This window comes from Myxocyprinus asiaticus, chromosome 5 (assembly GCF_019703515.2).
Source record: "Myxocyprinus asiaticus isolate MX2 ecotype Aquarium Trade chromosome 5, UBuf_Myxa_2, whole genome shotgun sequence".
In the NCBI taxonomy this organism is placed as follows: domain Eukaryota; kingdom Metazoa; phylum Chordata; class Actinopteri; order Cypriniformes; family Catostomidae; genus Myxocyprinus; species Myxocyprinus asiaticus.
In genome coordinates, this window is record NC_059348.1 from 6,670,726 (window position 1) to 6,688,498 (window position 17,773).

Consider the following 17,773-nt stretch of genomic DNA (forward strand, 5'->3'; position numbering starts at 1 on the left):
CTGCAGAACACAAATTATATTTTTAAAAGTATATCTCTGCTCTGCAAGTGAAGGGTGATCAGATGTTTGTAGATCCAAAAACTACATGAAGGCGGCATAAAAGTAATGCATATGACTCCAGTGGTTCAGTCCATATCATCAGAAGTGATAAGATAGGTTTGTGAAAACCGATCAATATTTAATTCCTTTTTGGCTACAAATTCATCTCCCTGCCCATTAGGGGGCGATATGCATGAAGAATGTGAATCACCAAAAACACAAGAAGAATGTGAAAGTTAAAGTGGAGGTTGACTGAGCAGGGAGAATTTATAGTAAAAAAAAAAAAAAAAAAAAAAAAAGTATATCATATTTCTTCTGAAGACTGATTTAACCACTGGAGTCTTATGGATTACTTTTATGCTGACTTATGTGATTTTTGGAGCTTCACAATTTTGGCACCAATTCACTTGTATTGTATGGACCTACAGAGCTGAAAAATTCTTCTAAAAATCTTTGAGTTCAGCAGATGAAAGAAAGTCACACATCTGGAATGGCGTAAGGGTGGGTAAATGATGAATTTTCATTTTTGGGTGAACTATCCCTTTAAAGAGGTCTAAGTTTGGTTCTTTTAAAGAGGACTCATGTGACAACACCCTAAATCTCTTCTTAGGGAAGGCTACATGATGTACAAATGGGAATCCTGCCCAACAATCTCTATAACATGATTTTTAAAACAATTATGAAGTAATCTTTAATGACTGATGTCATGGAAGTTAATTGATCAAAACTGTGGGAACCCTGAATGTCTTATTTCCAAGTCCTCTACAGTGTAGTTGATAGTGTGCAGATTGTACATTACATTCCTTTTCGTGATGATTTCATATTCCTGTAGAAAGTTAGTCTGAGCTGTTTAAAGGTGATGGTTTTGTGGGTTTTGGAACAGGCCCAAAGTGTCCGGCTTAATGGCTCTCTTTTCAACTCTGACCGCAACCGGCAAATCTCGCTGATCAGTAAGTTGAACACATCTTTTATCCTCATTCTTCGTCATAAAATCCCAGGTGTATTATGAAATATTAAACCACTCAAGGTCATCAAAATATTTTAAATAACACTGTATTAAATATATATTACATTGAATTATTATTAATATTTTGTACATTGTTTTGTTATTTGTTATGTATTTTGTGATTTAAGAAATAGCAAGTGTAATGGACTTTTATTTTGATTCAAACAGTTGAGTTGGGGTGCTTCTCATTTCTGAAATTGTGCATCCTCATTTCCTTTCCTTGCTCCACCCTCTTAGGAAATGAGGAAAGGATGGAAGGAAAGGAAACGAGGACAGAGAAATCAAAGCAAGACGGATTTGTAAAATGAACCCTGCGTTCCAAACGGGATAAATCTGCCTCCAAAGGGCATGGCCGCCATGTTGAAGGGTTGTTCCAATCCGAATGGGCCCATAAAATAGCTTTGAAGGGCACTTCAAAAGGGACGTTTCTGAAGGGTTCAACTGATGGACACTTCACTGCCAAGCAGACCAGAACCAGTGTTACAATATATTCAGTTCCTGAGATATTTGGTTCCAGTGGGCGGAGCATACATGAATATTCAGGAATTATCCTGACCTGCGTGTTGAAGTGGAACTGAAAAAGTAAGCACACCACCGTCATGACTCAAGTTCAACATGCCTGAAGGATTATTTCAAAAAGGTAATAAGCATTGACAAAGTTAGACTAAACTACAACAGTTTACATTTCTGTAATAGTTGATCATTTGTCAAAAGTGCTTTTGATTAGTCTGTGCGCTTTGCATTCTTGCATGAATGATTACAGCCACATTAGGATACAGGAGAGCAAGCTTAATCAACTAAACCATCCCATATCTTTTTAAATTCTAAACTGTGTGTAGAGCCGAGGAGGGAGGGGCCGGGCTGGAATGACGCACGCCTGGTCCCCAATCAGCCTGATGGGGCGGGCGAGGGATAAAGGCGGCCGGGGACAACATTTGGAGAGAGAGAGAATTACAGGCAGCTGCCCTGCATGTGTTTATGTTTGTGTGTTTTTGTTTAAGTTTATTATTAAACTATTATTTAAGTTGTCAAGCCGGTTCTGGCCTCCTCCTGTCGGGAGGGATGCCCGTCGCAGAGTCCTCGATGCTGCCATCCACCGGGGGACGGAGTAGCCCGACCACCCGGACGTGGGGAACGGCCGCCGTCCGCGAGGCGAGTGGGGACTGGACTCCCCGACCGCCTGGAACGATGGAGCTGCTGCCAGGGGCGGAGGAGTGCCCTGCCGTCCCCCAGAAACGCAGAGGGGTCGAGAGAAGACCGCCGTCCGCGAGGGGAGGAGGGAAGCGACTCCCCGACCGCCTGGAGCACTAGGGCCACTGCCAGGGGCGGAGGAGTATCCCCACGGGTTAGCCGGGAACGCGGAGGGGCGTTCTGTCCGCTGGGGGTCGGAGATCAGACTCCGGTCCGCCCGGGGAGGAGCGGCTGCCATCCGCCTGAGAGGGTGGAGAAGTGATCGAGGACCACGCGACAGCGCATCAGAGAACCGGTGAGTTTTTTTCTCTCTCTCCTCTCTCTCTCTCTCTGTCGCTATGTGTTGGCCTTTCCATCGCCAATTTTTTTTTAATTTTTTTTCCTCCTGTCTCCTCCCAGGTCGAGGAAGGCGGGGATGACCCGCCAGCAGTCGGGGCGCAAGGCACCCCCCCCCGGAGAGGAAGGGGGGATGTACGTCATGCCGGGGGCTCCCCAGCTGGGGGCTCCCCAGCCTGAGGCAACACCAGGTGGAGTGTAGAGCCGAGGAGGGCGGAAAAGTTTATTATTAAACTATTATTTAAGTTGTCAAGCCGGTTCTCGCCTCCTTCTTTCCCTCTAACTCCCTTACACTGTGTTCTTCTGTTGTACATTATTAGGTAATGTTTGCAACAATTCATAGGTTGTGTAATATTTTTTCACAAAGATGTGTTTTATTAACAATTAAGGTTTCAGTGTTACTGTAATGTTGTAAAGCTGTAAAAAGCAGTGTACTGCTGTTAGAAATCAAGAAATACAAATAAAACAAGTAATACTTCAGTGAGTCTTAACATTTAATGGAAAATTTGCTTTACAAAGGATGTTTAAATATTTATACTGGAAACATGAAACAAGTTTCTGCCTTTATCACAGTTAACAACCTGATTGCAATTCATGTGGGTCACTTATCAATATATGCCATAATATAATGTTGCAACATAAAATGTTGATTTAAGCTTTGTTCTTGTGGCACGTTTATTATTATTACTGTAGCGTGCAGAGGCATCGGTTCTCATGGGAATTGATGCCAAAAAAAAAAAAAAACAGCCCAGCAGCTACCACAAGAATATAGAGTTTAAGTCAGAAGTTTACATACACTTAGGTTGAAATCATTAAAACTCATTTTTGAACCACTCCACAGATTTAATATTATCAAACTATAGTTTTGGCAAGTTGTTTAGGACATCTACTTTGTGCATGACACGAGTAATTTCTCCAAAAATTGTTTACAGACAGATTTTTCCACTTTTAATTGACTATACCACAATTCCAGTGGGTCAGAAGTTTACATAGACTAAGTTAACTGTGCCTTTAAGCAGCTTGGAAAATTCCAGAAAATGATGTCAAGCCTTTAGGCAATTAGCCAATTTATCTTCTGTGGATGTATTTTAAGGCCTAACTTCAATCTCAGTGCCTCTTTGCTTGTGTAAGGCTGGCACCAGAATGTCTACAACCAAAAGGCGCCATTTCTGGTAAAAGTCAAAGAACTCTGCGAGAATCAACGTCATAGAACTCTCTCACAAAAGCTGAAATCAACACCTGAATATCACCACGTGTGATTAAGTGCAAATCACCTTGCTGCCCCCCCTTCTCTCCTTCAACAGCTCTGGACCAACACAAAGACATAAGATTTATATGTAAAAAATATAACAAATAACATGAAAACAAAGAATGCAACTGTATGTGTTTGATATCATTTAAGAGGTCTCTGTGCGACTGGTATAGTGGTCTCTTTCCCATGTTGATAAAACTAATGGTAACAAAGTTATAAGGTCTTTGCCAAAAACTGCATAATTCTGGAGGTGGCTCCCCCTCCTTGACCTACAGTTGAAATTATCTCCTGTATGTTAACAAGGTTAAACCCCAGGAAGTCAAGAACCCATTCACCCCCAAATCCTCATTGTTCAAAGGATAACACCATTTGGTACACAATGTTTATTCTGTCTGGATATTTAAGGAAAGTTGGCATGAAGTTCTGGGAATCTGTATACAGATCTCCCATGCTGTACCGCTGAATGTAGTTTTGTCAGGTATGTTTCTTTGACTTGTCTTTTATTTTTAGTAATGCTTGTTTATTCTGATCATGTGAAATTGGCTTTGATTTGAATTTCTGCAACAATGTTTTATATCCTACCTGACAAATAAATTGTTATTATTTGATTTATTCTGAATTCCTCTGAAATCATTACTGGAGCTTTAATATAGGAGGAAGCCATTTAAAGACTCTCAGTTTGAATTTAAACCACTCAGGACAACCAGGTAGGACAACCACCTAGGACAACCAGGTAGGACAACCACCTAGGACAGCCGGGTAGGATTTGAATTTCAATAGACCAGGGTAGACCATACTGGAGCTTTAATATAGGAGAAACCACTCAGGACAACCGGGTAAGAGAAAGCCATTTAAAGACTCTGTCACTGCTCACCGCCCGTCTTTGCAAATTGTATGTACGTGACTAAGCGGCAATATCGTCTGGTTATGAGAAAAGCCAAACCAGACGATATTAGTTAACCCTACAACCGCTGACTAAGAACGGAACTGGCTATCCATTTTCGGGAGGTTTACGTAATTTAATAACGGCCGGCGTAAGTCTCCAAAGATCAAAAGGACAATGAATAGAAGAGGATTTAGAGTAATCAATAACCTAAAAATGTTAAATTAAAAGAATGATCAGAAATTAATTAGAGCTTAAATATAAATTAGAGGTCAACTTAAAATTGGAGTCAGATTAATATAAAATTGGAGTCAGATAAAATGAATAACGGAATTAAATGTGTGAATTAACAATAATTGATTTACTTCAGCGCTCAGAAAAGACAGAACAACGCAGAGACCTTCAAGGGCAATTTATTGAAGTTCCGCTCTGGAACGGATATGAAAATTATTATTATCCAGATTCCCTTATTTTCTCTTTTTTACACTTGACATCATGGGAAAATCAAAAGAAATCAGCCAAGACCTCAGAAAAAAAAACTGTAGACCTCCACAAGTCTGGTTCATCCTTGGGAGCAATTTCCAAATGCCTGAAGGTACCATGTTCATCTGTACAAACAATAGTACGCAAGTATAAACAACATGGGACCACGCAGCCGTCATACCGCTCAAGAAGGAGACGCATTCTGTCTCCTAGAGATGAACGTAGTTTAGTGCGAAAAGTGCAAATCAATCCCAGAACAACAGCAAAGGACCTTGTGACAAGTAGACGGGTAGACAAGTATCTATATCCACAGTAAAACGAGTCCTATATCGACATAACCTGAAAGGTTGCTCAGCAAGGAAGAAGCCACTGCTCCAAAACTGCCATAAAAAAGCTAGACTACAGTTCGCAAGTGCACATGGGGACAGATCTTTCTTTTTGGAGAAATTTCCTCTGGTCTGATGAAACAAAAATTTAACTTTTTGGCCATAATGACCATCGTTATGTTTTTTAGGAAATAGGGTGAGGCTTGCAAGCCAAAGAACACCATCCAGACTTGAAGCATGGGTGTGGCGGCATCATGTTGTGGGGGTGCTTTGCTGCAGGAGGGACTGGTGCACTTCACAATATACAGGTGCATCTCAATAAATTAGAATGTCGTGGAAAAGTTCATTTATTTCAGTAATTCAACTCAAATTGTGAAACTCGTGTATTAAATAAATTCAGTGCACACAGACTGAAGTAGTTTAAGTCTTTGGTTCTTTTAATTGTGATGATTTTGGCTCACATTTAACAAAAACCCACCAATTCACTATCTCAAAAAATTAGAATATGGTGACATGCCGATCAGCTAATCAACTCAAAACACCTGCAAAGGTTTCCTGAGCCTTCAAAATGGTCTCTCAGTTTGGTTCACTAGGCTACACAATCTGCTGATCTGACAGTTGTCCAGAAGACAATCATTGACACCCTTCACAAGGAGGGTAAGCCACAAACATTCATTGCCAAAGAAGCTGGCTGTTCACAGAGTGCTGTATCCAAGCATGTTAACAGAAAGTTGAGTGGAAGGGAAAAGTGTGGAAGAAAAAGATGCACAACCAACCGAGAAAACTGAGCCTTATGATTGTCAAGCAAAATCGGTTCAAGAATTTGGGTGAACTTCACAAGGAATGGACTGAGGCTGGGGTCAAGGCATCAAGAGCCACCACACACAGACGTGTCAAGGAATTTGGCTACAGTTGTCATATTCCTCTTGTTAAGCCACTCCTGAACCACAGAGAATGTCAGAGGCGTCTTACCTGGGCTAAGGAGAAGAAGAACTGGACTGTTGCCCAGTGGTCCAAAGTCCTCTTTTCAGATGAGAGCAAGTTTTGTATTTCATTTGGAAACCAAGGTCCTAGAGTCTGGAGGAAGGGTGGAGAAGCTCATAACCCAAGTTGCTTGAAGTCCAGTGTTAAGTTTCCACAGTCTGTGATGATTTGGGGTGCAATGTCATCTGCTGGTGTTGGTCCATTGTGTTTTTTGAAAACCAAAGTCACTGCACCCGTTTACCAAGAAATTTTGGAGCACTTCATGCTTCCTTCTGCTGACCAGCTTTTTAAAAATGCTGATTTCATTTTCCAGCAGGATTTGGCACCTGCCCACACTGCCAAAAGCACCAAAAGTTGGTTAAATGACCATGGTGTTGGTGTGCTTGACTGGCCAGCAAACTCACCAGACCTGAACCCCATAGAGAATCTATGGGGTATTGTCAAGAGGAAAATGAGAAACAAGAGACCAAAAAATGCAGATGAGCTGAAGGCCACTGTCAAAGAAACCTGGGCTTCCATACCACCTCAGCAGTGCCACAAACTGATCACCTCCATGCCACGCCGAATTGAGGCAGTAATTAAAGCAAAAGGAGCCCCTACCAAGTATTGAGTACATATACAGTAAATGAACATACTTTCCAGAAGGCCAACAATTCACTAAAAATGTTTTTTTTATTGGTCTTATGATGTATTCTAATTTTTTGAGATAGTGAATTGGTGGGTTTTTGTTAAATGTGAGCCAAAATCATCACAATTAAAAGAACCAAAGACTTAAACTACTTCAGTCTGTGTGCACTGAATTTATTTAATACACGAGTTTCACAATTTGAGTTGAATTACTGAAATAAATGAACTTTTCTACGACATTCTAATTTATTGAGATGCACCTGTAGATGGCATCATGAGGATGGAAAATTATATGGATATATTGAAGCAACATCTCAAGACATCAGCCAGGAAGTTAAAGCTCGGTCGCAAATGCGTCTTCCAAATTGACAATAACCCCAAGCATACCACCAAAGTTGTTGCAAAATGGCTTAAGGACAACAAAGTTAAGGTATGGGAGTGGCCATCACAAAGCCCTGACCTCAATCCGATAGAAATTTGTGGACAGAACTGAAAAAGTGTGTGCGAGCAAGGAGGCCTACAAACCTGACTCAGTTACACCAGTTCTGTGAGTAGGAATGGGCCAAAATTCCAGCAACTTATTGTGAGAAGCTTGTGGAAGGCTACCCAAAACGTTTGATTCAAGTTAAACAATTTAAAGGCAATGCTACCAAATACTAACAAAGTGTATGTAAACTTCTGACCTACTGGGAATGTGATGAAAGAAATAAAAGCTGAAATAAATCATTCTCTCTACTATTATTCTGACATTTCACATTCTTAAAATCAAGTAGTGATCCTACGATTAATTGTCAGGAATTGTGAAAAACTGAGTTTAAATGTATTTGGCTAAGATGTATGTAAGCTTCTGACTTCAACTGTATATATATATATATACAGTTGTGCTCAAAAGTTTGCATACCCTTGGAGAATTGGTAATATATGTACCATTTTTAAAGAAAACATGAGTGAGCAGGCAAAACACATTTCTTTTATTTCTTATGGGATTCATATTCAACTGTAGGTTATAACAGAATGGCACAATCATAAAACAAAACATGGCAACAAAGAAAAAAATTAGTCTGCATACCCTTAGTTCTTAATACTGTGTATTGCCCCCTTTAGCATCAATGACAGCATGCAGTCTTTTGTAATAGTTGTTTATGAGGCCCCAAATTCTTGCAGGTGGTATAGCTGCCCATTCGTCTTGGCAAAATGCCTCCAGGTCATGCAAAGTTTTTGGTCGTCTTGCATGAACTGCACGTTTGAGATCTCCCCAGAGTGGCTCGATGATATTAAGGCCAGGAGACTGTGATGGCCACTCCAGAACCTTCACCTTTTTCTGCTGTAACCACTGAAGGGTCAACTTGGCCTTGTGCTTAGGGTCATTGTCCTGCTGGAAAGTCCAAGAGCGTCCCGTGTGCAGCCAAACAACTGTGTGATAATAAATGGCTTCATATGATCACTATCCTTAAATTAAAGACCTTTTTTTTTGCATGATCAGTCATATTTTCATAATCAACGCCAAAATTTCACAATTTCTGCCAGGGTATGCAAACCTTTGAGCACAACTGTGTGTATATATATATATATATATATATATATATATATATATATATATATATATATATATATATTATTATATATATATTATTATATATATTATTATTTTTAAATATATATTAATTGGGATGAAATAGGAAACAGTACATATGTTATCATCGCCAATATTATGAATGTTATGATTTAGTTTTGCATTTGTGATGCACTTGTTTCTACAAAAGACATAACAGATTTGTGTTTAGTATTTTGGTACAAATATCATTTCACAGAAGACACCGTGAGTGGACATTTGAGTGTGTTAGTATGAAAACTAATTTGGTATTTCAGTTTGCTTTACAAAATTCAAATGTCTATAAGCCTAACATGCTCTTGTAATAATAAATTCATACTCATGTGATGTCAATGTCATTGTCTCTTTCAGATTGAATGTGAGAGCTGCAGTGGCTGGCACCACTGGCAATATCTGAACCAGGCAAATATGGAGGCTGTTTTAATTGTCCAGTGTGCCAAGGCCATGTTTTAATAAACTATTTTCTGCACTCGCTAATCTTGTGTTTTATTTCATATAATGTTTTTGAAGCTTTCCTTATCTTTCCAAGAAGAGCCCTGCTCATTGTGACTGCTTCCTCAATTTATTAGGCTTTGGTAACATTGTTTCATGTGACTAATATTTATATAATATAAAATACAGAAGATCGGAATTGGTGCAACATGCCTTTACTGTGTCCAGCAGATGATTTTGTCATTGTACATATAGTAGGCTATACTTGAAAAATAAGAAATGAGAAGAACACCTGTGAATGAGTATTGTTCAGGATCATGTATTGAATCATTTATTTAATGCTTTATTGCTTACTAGTCGCTATCAATTCTACATCTAGTCATGCAGTCTTTTAAATGGTTGCCAGCCAACATTCTGATACAGTTTTATTCAGTAAAGTGCAGTGCTTAAATTACTATCACAGCTAGACTACTGAAGCCATTCTTTCTGTGATCACTTGTAGAAAGCATTGCCTGTAAGTGTTTCTGATCATTGCTGTATTTATTGTTTATATAGCTATATGTAATGAAATATTTAAACCCTTTAAAGGACAAAACAACAAACTTATGTTGGAGCTGTGTTGTTGGAGATTCAAGTAGGTGTATTATATTTTCAACCTTTTACTGCAGTTTCACTCTTTTTCAGCATATTCATTGTGATGTTGAATAAAATGAACATTCACCCACAAGCCTATGTGTGAAGGAGTTTACCTATTTGTCTAATTGAGGTTGTGTATATTGTCCACAGTGCAACACATTGTCAAAAGAACAGACAATAGGGACTATTTATACATACACTATATTGCCAAAAGTATTCGCTCATCTGCCTTTAGACGCATATGAACTTAAGTGACATCCCATTCTTAATCCATAGGGTTTAATATGACGTCGGCCCACCCTTTGCAGCTATAACAGCTTCAACTCTTCTGGGAAGGCTTTCCACAAGGTTTAGGAGTGTGTTTATGAGAATTTTTGACCATTCTTCCAGAAGCGCATTTGTGAGGTCAGACACTGATGTTGGACGAGAAGGCCTGGCTTGCAGTCTTTGCTCTAATTCATCCCAAAGGTGCTCTAATGGGTTGAGGTCAGGACTCTGTGCAGGCCAGTCAAGTTCTTCCACACCAAACTCGCTCATCCATGTCTTTATAGACCTTGCTTTGTGCACTGGTGCGCAGTCATGTTGGAACAGGAAGGGGCCATCCCCAAACTGTTCCCACAAAGTTGGGAGCATGGAATTGTCCAAAATCTCTTGGTATGCTGAAGCATTCAGAGTTCCTTTCACTGGAACTAAGGGGCCAAGCCCAGCTCCTGAAAAACAACCCCACATCATAATCCCCCCTCCACCAAACTTCACAGTAGGCACAATGTAGTCAGACAAGTACCGTTCTCCTGGCAACCGCCAAACCCAGACTCATCCATCAGATTGCCAGATGGAGAAGCGTGATTCGTCACTCCAGAGAACGCGTCTCCACTGCTCTAGAGTCCAGTGGCAGTGTGCTTTACACCACTGCATCCGACGCTTTGCATTGCACTTGGTGACGTATGGCTTGGATGCAGCTGCTCGGCCATGGAAACCCATTCCATGAAGCTCTCTATACACTGTTCTTGAGCTAATCTGAAGGCCACATGAACTTTGGAGGTCTGTAGCGATTGACTCTGCAGAAAGTTGGCGACCTCTGCGCATTATGCGCCTCAGCATCCACTGACCCCGCTCTGTCATTTTATGTGGCCTACCACTTCGTGGCTGAGTTGCTGTCATTCCCAATCGCTTCCACTTTGTTATAATACCACTGACAGTTGACTGTGGAATATTTAGTAGCGAGGAAATTTCACGACTGGACTTGTTGCACTGATGGCATCCTATCACAGTACCACGCTGGAATTCACTGAGCTCCTGAGAGCGGCCCATTCTTTCACAAATGTTTGTAGAAGCAGTCTGCATGCCAAGGTGCTTCATTTTATACACATGTGGCCATGGAAGTGATTGGAACACCTGAATTCAATTATTTGAATGGGTGAGCGAATATTTTTGGCAATATAGTGTAGTTGAGATCCACGCAATCCATTCTCATTGATTTAAGTCTCTTTTTATACTCTTTCTGTTATTTACAGTCAGATTAATTCTAATCACACATAGGGCAGATGTGGTAAAAAAAAAACGCTCAACTGAAACATGTTTGCCGAACAGGCGCTGTTCCTAAAGAGACAGTATACCATGTTAGCACTTGTTACACATATCAATATAAACTCAATGTAAATACTGCAAATTATGAATACGAAAAGAAAAAAAAAGCATGTAACAAAATGTGTGATAAATGTGTAAACTTGCATATAAAGGGACAATAATACATTATGAAATATTTTTACTTCATCAAAGATTTTAAATATTGAAGAATTTAACAAATAGGTTCCTACAGCATCTATGGATGGGCAGAGCCCTGCTCCATAAACCTAATGTTAACCTAGTAATAGTATTAGTATAAAATAGTAATCATCATTTTTTGACGCCCACCTGAGGTCAATCATGAAGGTCACAATGGACAGCTAAGGCTTTTTTTTTTTCATAGTACAATTTAAATGTGAGATGTATAATTCTATTTTCATTTTTAGGTTCCAATCTTGTGAATATTTTTTTGTTGAAAATCTGTAGCTGACATGAAATTTTACACAGCAAAATACCATTTGCAATTTCCTGACATCATATTAATGCTAGAAAAAAGAATTTGTACATTTTTAAAAAGCTCAAATGTGATTAAAATGATCTCCAATCATGTATCTGTAGAGGGTTGCAGTGCAGAGTACACAAAAATTTGATCATAAATGTAACAGCACCAAATAATTTAAAAATACCTGTCATAACCACTAAAATCTGATTTTATTAGATTGTATCAAAATAATTATTTTTTTAAAACTACTAATCACATTCTTTCAAATATTCACACTGCTTTCTTGCTTATGTTTAAAGGCTAGTTGATGGAACTGTATAGTACTAACTTTTTTAAGCAACATCCAACAAACTCGGCAAAGAGTTCAGGCAGTTCTGGTTCGTGCTGCTATATCTGTTCTTACTCATCTGAATTATGGGGTGTGTTCTATTCAGGAGTGATCATCCCTATACCCTTTTCCCTTCAAAGACTTCACCCTCTGGGCCTGGGTAGCTCTGTGAGTAAAGACGCTGACTACCACCACTGGAGTTGCGAGTCTGAATCCAGGGCGTGCTGAGTCACTCCAGCCAGGTCTCTTAAGCAACCGAATTGGCCCGGTTGCTAGGGAGGGTAGAGTCACATGGGGTAACCTCCTTGTGGTCGCTATAATGTGGTTCTCACTCTCCACCCTCCACCGTGAGAGCTTTGGAGAGCTAAAAGGTGTGGGGGCCAGTGTTGGGTAATTTACTCAAAAAAAGTAATTAATTACTAATTACATCATCTACAGTGTAATTAGATGAATGTACTAATTACTCTGTCTGAAAAGTAATTGCATTACTTATTACTAATTACTTTCTAAAACCTTATCAACCTCGACCAGATGAAAAATACAAGGATAGACATGTTCTTTTTATTCTTTCAAATAAATCATATAAAATCAAATAAATTATTCATGAACTGGCCAAAGAATTTAAGGGGGCAGCGTTAAATTAGAAAACGTATATTTTAACATTAGACGTTAAATTTAGATTTTAAATTTACTGTTGTTTTATATAGAATTGTTCTATAGTCTATACAATATTTAACACAATTACATTACTCTTCACTAAATTTCATGAAAAATTAAGAGTAATTCCTTATTTTACTTTTTTCAATGAAAAAGTAATTTTATTACAGTAATTACACCCAACACTGGTGGGGGCTCAAAAATAATGCTTATTTTATTTGATTAGAAAATTCTGTTTGGAACGACCCTACATTTTGGCTACTACCAAACAAGTGCCCTGCGAAGGCACAATTTTTGCTTTCAAAGTGGCCATAAATCCCTGAGACTACATTACATTGACAGAATGTTCAAATGAGTTTGTTTTGGATTTTCGTCATGCTTTTTTTCTGACAGTAAAACCTGTAAAAACAATTCTAACTTCAAGCGTTTGAAACTATTTCAGACAATGTTTTGTCAAACCAAGATTATAGTTTGTCTCAACAAACCTTACATATCTAGTTTAATCAATACATCTCCACACACTTTTGTGTGTGAAAATAAAATATTTTATTTTCCCCAACCACCTTAGCCAAGTTATTTGTTTGTTATGTAGGGCAAACATGCAGATATAGCATGTTTAGAGAACACCCTGGGACAGGGGCGGACTGGCCATCGGGAGAATCGGGACTTTTCCCGATGGGTCGGCCGTGAAACGGGGCTGAACTGGTGGAGATAAGCTGTAACGGGCTGCTGCGTTATGCCAAATGGGATGCAACTGGCTGAAGAGGGCTGTGTAAAAAAGAGGAAAAAGTCTGGAATCTGGATAATAATTTTCATATCCGTTCCGGAGCGGAACTCCAATAAATTGCCCTTGAAGGTCTCTGCGTTGTTCTGTCTTTTCTGAGCGCTGAAGTAAATCAGTTATTGTTAATTCACACATTTAATTCCGTTATTCATTTTATCTGACTCCAATTTTAAGTTGACCTCTAATTTATATTTACGCTCTAATTAATTTCTGATCATTCTTTTAATTTAACATTTTTAGGTTATTGATTACTCTAAATCCTCTTCTATTCATTGTCCTTTTGATCTTTGGAGACTTACGCCGGCCGTTATTAAATTACGTAAACCTCCCGAAAATGGATAGCCAGTTCCGTTCTTAGTCAGCGGTTGTAGGGTTAACTAATATCATCTGGTTTGGCTTTTCTCATAACCAGACGATATTGCCGCTTAGTCACGTACATACAACTTGCAAAGACGGGCGGTGAGCAGTGACAGAGTCTTTAAATGGCTTTCTCCTACCCGGTTGTCCTGAGTGGTTTCTCCTATATTAAAGCTCCAGTATGGTCTACCCTGGTCTATTGAAATTCAAATCCTACCCGGCTGTCCTAGGTGGTTGTCCTACCTGGTTGTCCTAGGTGGTTGTCCTGAGTGGTTTAAATTCAAACTGAGAGTCTTTAAATGGCTTCCTCCTATATTAAAGCTCCAGTAATTATTTCAGAGGAATTCAGAATAAATCAAATAATAACAATTTATTTGTCAGGTAGGATATAAAACATTGTTGCAGAAATTCAAATCAAAGCCAATTTCACATGATCAGAATAAACAAGCATTACTAAAAATAAAAGACAAGTCAAAGAAACATACCTGACAAAACTACATGCAGCGGTACAGCATGGGAGATCTGCATACAGATTCCCAGAGCTTCGTGCCAACTTTCCTTAAATATCTAGACAGAATAAACATTGTGTACCAAATGGTGTTATCCTTTGAACAATGAGGATTTGGGGGTGAATGGGTTCTTGACTTCCTGGGGTTTAACCTTGTTAACATACAGGAGATAATTTCAACTGTAGGTCAAGGAGGGGGAGCCACCTCCAGAATTATGCAGTATTTGGCAAAGACCTTATAACTTTGTTACCATTAGTTTTATCAACATGGGAAAGAGACCACTATACCAGTCGCACAGAGACCTCTTAAATGATATCAAACACATACAGTTGCATTCTTTGTTTTCATGTTATTTGTTATATTTTTTACATATAAATCTTATGTCTTTGTGTTGGTCCAGAGCTGTTGAAGGGGAGAAGGGGAGAGAGAAGGGGGGGCAGCAAGGTGATTTGCAATTTATCACACTGTGGTGATATTCAGGTGTAGATTTCAGCAAAAGGCGATTTGCACTTAATCACACGTGGTGATATTCAGGTGTAGATTTCAGCTTTTGTGAGAGAGTTCTATGACGTTGATTCTCGCAGAGTTCTTTGACTTTTAGATGGAAATGGCGCCTTTTGGTTGTAGACATTCTGGTGCCAGCCTTACAGCTGCAAAACGTCGTTGCAATATGCCGAAGGGGGCCGCGATATGCAGAAAAGGACAGCGACAAGTACGTTACTTCAATTCAGTAAATACTCAATTCAAAATATCAGTAGCAATTTAAACGTTATTGTTACTTTTACTCTATCAAAATCAGAAAAGATCTCACATCAAAAAGATTAGTGCATCACAACACGAAGGCAGCCATTTTGGAAATGAAATAAAGTTTTCTACTTCCAGAAGAGCATGGAAACTTTCACCAGGAGCCAGTAGACATCTAGTGCACTGCCTAAAACAGGTTTTTCAGCAAAGATTTGATCATGTTGATGATGCAGAGGCTTTATAAGTCATGTATCAAATATGATACGAGCTGCGTTAAAAAGAGATCCATATCTTCAGAATCGATATAAAAGGTGTGGGTGAGAAACAGGACAATATTTAAGTCCTTTTTTACTATAAATCTCCACATTTGACAATCCCTGACCAGTAGGTGGCTGAATGTGAAAGTGCAGATATTCAATAAAAAGGGACTTAAATATTGACCTGAAATGTTTCTCAGCCACACCAACAGTATCCCAGATAGCACACGTACATCTCCAAGATGTCTGTTTTAGATCTTTTCATCTGGAAAGCATCACATTCTAAATAACATCTTTAGTATTTTAATAGTAATATCCGTAATAAGAGCACAAATTAATTAAAACACTTTACAATAAGATTCCATATGTTATCATTAGTTAACAATATTAGTTATCATGAACTAACAATGAACACAAATTTAACAGAATTTATTAATATTAGTTCATGTTAATTTCAATATATACTAATGCAATTTTAACTTATTTCTCCACATATTTGCATTTAGATGCACGTGGAGTACTGAGATAGTGTCAACAGGATCCAACTTGACCAAAGGGGACACAGATCACTCCGATGGTGACATCACCCAAAAAAAAACAAACAAAAAAACAAAACAAAAAACTAACTATTTGCAACAAAACAACATGAATAACACTACAAAACAGCTAAAACTTCTATAAATTCTTTTTTTGGCATTGTGGGTATTCCCCATAGCCTCAGTTTGGTACTCAATCGTTAGAGTTATTACCACTTAAAGTCTTTGGTTTTTACAGAAAATATATTCAAGGAACTTAGCGATTTATGAGCCCAAAACTTGACATTTTAAGTCATGTTTAATTAAGGCCACTTTTGTCAGTAATGTCAACAGTAGGGTTTATAATGTAAATTTAACAGAAACTACTCCAACATCTCCGCTGCCTGGACCGAAACAAAGTTCACACAAGTCTTGTGTCAGATGTCCCGCACCGGCTTATTTACCAAAGTTTCAGAAGTTCATGGAAATATATTCAGAAGTTTTGTTTAACTAAATAAGGCTCTAATTTCTTTCGTGCTGTCTTTGCGATATGTATTCAGAGAGTGAAATATATAAAAATGGCCACGATGAGGAGCTCTCACTCCAGAAATACTCACGAAATTAAGTGATAAAATGTATCTTATTAATCATACAGTGATTAATAGCATTGATAATATTGTAGTACCATAATGAACATGAAACTTTCCAGCATTTTTTACATGTTCTGCCAAGAAGTTTAAATGTGGTTGGATCTTCCAGCAGGGCACCGATCCAAAAGCACACCTCAAAATCAATACAGAAATTGTTCACTGACCACAGAATCAAGGTTTGGCCATGGCCATCCCAGTCCTCTGACATAAACCCCACAAAATACCTGTGAGTTGAGCTGAAGAGAAGAGAGAACCTCAGAATCTGGAGAGATTCTGTATAAAGGAATGATCTCTAGCTATGTGCTCTCCAACCTCGTTACACATTATGAGAGCTGTTTATTTGCAAAGCGAGGATGCACAAAGTATTAAATGAAGGGGTGCCAGTAAAAAAAAATCTGTTTGATGATGACTTTATTTTTTCTTTCAGTGATTTTGCATAACTATTTTACATCCGATTATTCAAGATTAGACTTTAGTGAACATTTTGAATGAAAGACCAAGAGGATGAAAAATAGAAGATTTTTTTCCCCCACAGCCAGTTTTGCTTATATTTACCAAAGATGACACTGTAAATGCAAAATAAATTATACTTTTATACATTTATAAATTAACAAATATTCTTGTTGGCAAATGTCATATAAAAAATTTTAAATATGAAAAAACACTAAAAGAAAATGTGAGTCCCAGGATTGTGTTAAAAAGTAATGGGATGCAATTCACAATGCTAGCCTGTCTTCAGAGTCAGTTTTGACTTCCTCCCCTTAAATTGTCCATTTGTTTAAATCATGAGTTCCCTAAGTGTGGTGTCATGGGGCAGATGGCCACAAAGTCCTGCTTTGTTCTGTGGCAGTTGAAGTTATGCAGATGCAGATTAGATAATGTTAAGTTAGACATTTTGTCACCATCTCACCAGAATCTCTAGTTTATGACCTAAAAGTCCCATTGTGCGGCCTCAAGGGTCTCTTTGCACAATCCGGTTGCATTTCTCTGCCTGTAGTGTACATACCACATGAAACACATTTTTAGATTTTAAATTTTTTTTCTTCTGTTTTTGAGCATCATAGCATCTTTGTGCACAATACCATATAAATGTGGTA

At 38.6% G+C, this 17,773-nt stretch overlaps 1 protein-coding gene and 1 long non-coding RNA gene across 5 annotated transcripts in view; both read left to right on the forward strand.

Annotated features, from left to right (window-relative positions):
- LOC127440881 (gastrula zinc finger protein XlCGF7.1-like) overlaps positions 1–17,773 on the forward strand; it is a 108,681-nt gene that overhangs the window by 62,441 nt on the left and 28,467 nt on the right. The gene's annotated exons all lie outside the window — the stretch shown is intronic.
- LOC127440927 (uncharacterized) lies at positions 1,363–2,831 on the forward strand. The gene is made up of 3 exons (XR_007897237.1): positions 1,363–1,685; positions 1,885–2,531; positions 2,636–2,831. It is a non-coding gene; the product is annotated as an uncharacterized LOC127440927 (long non-coding RNA).